A 4,139-nucleotide genomic window follows, 5' to 3' on the forward strand; every position below is an offset into this window, starting at 1 on the left:
TTTTGAAATCCTAGAAAGAGAGAAACTATTCAGTGTCTCCTGCTTGATTCAAACAACAATTCCTGGGACTTCCCTGGTGGTCTAGTGGTAAAGAATCCGCCTTCCAATTCAGGGGACATGGGTGCGATCCCTGGTTGGGGAACTAAGATCCCACATGCCATGGAGCAACTAAGCCCACGCGCCACAACTACTGAGCTCGCGCACCTCAACAAGAGAGCCCACGTGCTGCAAACTACAGAGCCCACGTGCCCTGGAGCCCGAGCGCCACAACTAGAGAGAAACCCGAGCAGACCGCGCGCCATAACGAAAAGATCCCGCATGCCTCAACAAAGATCGTGTGTGCCGCAACTAAGACCCGATGCAGCCAAATAAAATAAGGAAAATAAATAAATATATTTTTAAAAAACCAACAGTTCCTCATACAAGTTTGTAGAAAATCAAAAGGGTAACATATTCCACAAGAAGGAGGAGCAGGGTTCTCTCCTGAGTGTGAAGCCAGCTCTTGGTGTTACTTCACTGCACCGGCCGTTTGCCATTAAGGATCGTTCTTTTCTCCTCTTGGGAGAGTATGAGGAAGAGGACATTGTCTGAACAGTTTCTGAAAAAAAAGGGGGAGTACATCTTATATACATTAATGGTGACCACAAATTTAAAGGGAGAAGGAAAGACACACGTGGAGCCAAGAAAAATAAGTGTTTAATGACTCTGTTTATTTCCAGGAGACAACTGGAACTTCATAGTTCTGAAGAGAAAGGTAGAAAAATGGATACCCATTTGGAAGAAAATGAAAGCTTTACTTAATTAATGTGTTAAATGCTGGTGTGGAAGAACTTTTCTTCTCAAAGCGAAACTACCCCTCCCCGCTTTTCCCAATGGGTAATCTCACCCTCACCACCGCCTTCTCATCGCCAGTATGCGTATTACCTTCTCCCATACAGAAACGGAAGCCCGGCTCCTTCTCTTTGCCTGACAAGAGCATCTGCTAAGATCACGCCTTCATCTGGTTTCATGCAGCACTTTTGTGCTTCATCTTCACAGAATCAGGCACGAGGTAGATGGTTAATAAACACTTGTGAGAGTTCAGTGCACTAGACCCATAGGTAAACAATTACAGTAAAAGTAATTAAGTACCATTGAGAATAAGAGCATGAGCTAATTTCTTCTATGTAAAATTCCCAGAGGCCATGCAGATAGACAGACTTGAATTCCTGCAGAGCTAGAGGGCTCATTACTCCTGGAGGCTACATATTCCACCCTTAGATAGCTTTAATCTTTAGAAAATAGCTATATTAAGCTGAAATTTTCTTCCCTTGAATTTCTACCCATGAGGTTCTGTTGTGACCCTTAGGGCTCCAGAACAAATCACATCATGTCCATAACACATATTTAGCAATTGGAAGGCTTCTGTCTCATCCCCCTTGAGTGGTCCTTTCCCAGCTGATAATCTCAGATGTCCACTGGTTCTTCTGTTGACATGTTTGCAGAAGTATTCCTTTAAGTGTGGCCCAAACATTATCATCATCCGAGGAGCACATTAGTCAAGCAAATTGCAGGGATCCCTCATTCAAACCTACCGAATCAGATTCTAAGGAGTGGGGCCCTAGAATCTGCCCACATTTAGCATGTGCCCAGATGATTCTGAAGCATTCTCACCAACCTCATCACTCACCTCTGATGGGCCCTTTCGAACTATCACTCAGGACATTTTCTAATACTCCAGGTATGGTCTAGTATTGTCTTAGAAACACTCTGTAGACAGTTCAAATGGTTGTATGAAAGAAACACAACTGAACTTCGGGAAAAGGTCTATATAGTCAGAGCTATAATTAACTCAGAACGACATGTGCCCAGTGGACTAGGTGGTGTGACGGATGGCAGGATGCCTCAGGCTACGATGGGTCAGGCACTGAGCTAGCTGATTTTGTGGTACTGCCTACTCAGTCTCCATGACCTGCAAGATCCTTGTTATGTTCACATTATTTAGACGAAACGACGGAAGCTCTGAGGGCATATTTGTTCTGTATCAAAAAGCTGTGAAATCAGAACCCAGATCCCTCTGACCCCAAAGCCCAAATCTCTCCTCCATTCCCTACCTAAAACTACCAAAAGTAGCATTCATGATCTGTGCAATATTATTGTCAATATGATCCCTAAATGCTGAAATATATGAGAGGAGGACATTCAAAGAAAGTTATATTTTATACTTTTGTTTCTGGCTCATTCACCAGCTTTCTGAGTGACATAGTTAAGATGCAGTTGACATCTCTACAGTGTGATTGGCATTTACGCACATTCCCTAGCTCAGTACTCTTAACTTGACCAGGCGACTGGGCTGTGACACTTAAATGGAGCTGGAGGAGCTCAGTGTGAGCTTCAAAGACATAACCCACAACGGTGCACACGACTGGAAACGTTTCCCTCTAACACCAGTCTGTCTACAGTGTTATTTATAATCACTTTATATGGCAGCAAGAAAGAAACACCTAATGGAAGTAACTTTAGGTAGCAGAAGGCAGGAGATAAAACTGCTGCTCAAGGAGAGAAGACTAGCACTAGAAACAACAGTTTTTAATTGGCTCATCTCCTGATACTCCAGGCCGATATTTTGAGCAAGGATGGAAAACAAAGTCACTACCTACGTAGGCTATTCCATCCAATCTCCCACCTCATGATGGAAAACTCCAAACAGGCAAAGACACCTACACAAATAGCTCATATCTTTATTTAGAAACTTCCGTTCCACTGTTGGGAAAAAGCTCCCAATCAAGACAGCCAGTGGCTCAGTGGAGATGAAGCTGTCAAATGGAAAGAGAGATCACACAATGAAGAGAGACTTAGATCCTAGCTCCTCAGGCTCTCATTCCTGCAGTGAGCATAGGGGTGCTCCCTGCAATATACCTGCCTCATCGAATTTACAAAACAGAGCAATCTCAACTCAGCCCGGGGTCCGTGAATGCCACGTAAAGGTGATGGGGGACTCAAGAACCCAACAGCATCTCCTGAAGATGTTAATGATATGAAGTTTGTTTCCAACCAAAACTTCTTGTCTTGTTCTCCAGAGAATAGCAAGGTTACCAAAAAAATGCCAGGAGGTATGACTGCTACAGAGAAAGCAGAAAACAAATAATACCTGGTGCTCCATTTATTTGAAGTCACAGCTATGTTACATTACAGTAAATGGACTTCGCTGGTCTCCTTTTCAGCAGGACCAAATTGGAACTAAAAAGGAGTTGCAATGAAGAATCTGTGCAGCTATTTCTGGGCACAAAAGCAGGCCAATAGCAGCAGACGTCATGTTAAGAAAAACAACCCACTCTTGCATGGCGTACCATAATGTCACTGCAGTTAGATGGATTAGAGGTTACAGTTTGTCATAGATAGCCATAGGATACCCACTGATAATCACACATTTTGCTCTACTGACAGATAACTGCAGCCCTCAAATGAGATGAGCTTCCTCCATACAAACACATTACGTGAAATCAATACTTAATTACGGCAGAGCCTGCGTGCGTTGCTGGCAGCTGGTTCTGGGAAGGAGGCGGTACGAGGCCGCTCTGCTAGAGCAGTGAGTTAACAAGTTGAAAGAGGTGGAGGCACTATGGAAAGACAGTGCCCATCCTACTGACTGTGCCTGAGGCCTAGATTTAAATGAGTCACCATTTGGACACTAGGCTTGGGTTGGAGAAGATAACTGAGGCACGGATAATTACACTGTCAGGGGAAGAGCAGGCGTTGCCTGTGATGGTAGTTGCTGAAATGCTACTACAGATCACATCTTTATGTGGATGTGCAAGGCCCTCAGTACAGACCCCAAGCAGGGAGAAGTGGATGGTGCCTGATGAGTGACCCTAGGGAGAAGCTGTGCGGCCAAAGGGAAAGAACAAAGAGCAGAGAGTCAAGTGACGTGGGACGGATTCCAGCTCTCCTGCCCTGGCAAGCTGCAAAGCAGCTTGCAGTTCTAGCTACTTATCCATTCTGTCTAAGCCAGAAGACAACTGTGAGGGTTGAGTGGAATCAGATAGGCAGAATGTACTTTGCAGTCTATGAGGCTGCAGACCGTTGCAAGAGATGATGTTTATTTTAAGAATTGATAAGATCCAGGCCTGCAATATCATGAATAATCAAGAATAAGAAGC

General features: G+C 44.3%; 1 pseudogene; it reads left to right on the forward strand.

Annotated features, from left to right (window-relative positions):
- Window positions 1-413: 413 nt before the first annotated feature.
- LOC117200738 (uncharacterized) lies at window positions 414-591 on the forward strand (annotated as a pseudogene).
- The last annotated feature ends 3,548 nt before the right edge of the window (window positions 592-4,139 follow it).

Source organism: Orcinus orca, chromosome 10 (assembly GCF_937001465.1).
Source record: "Orcinus orca chromosome 10, mOrcOrc1.1, whole genome shotgun sequence".
Taxonomy (NCBI): Eukaryota; Metazoa; Chordata; class Mammalia; order Artiodactyla; family Delphinidae; genus Orcinus; species Orcinus orca.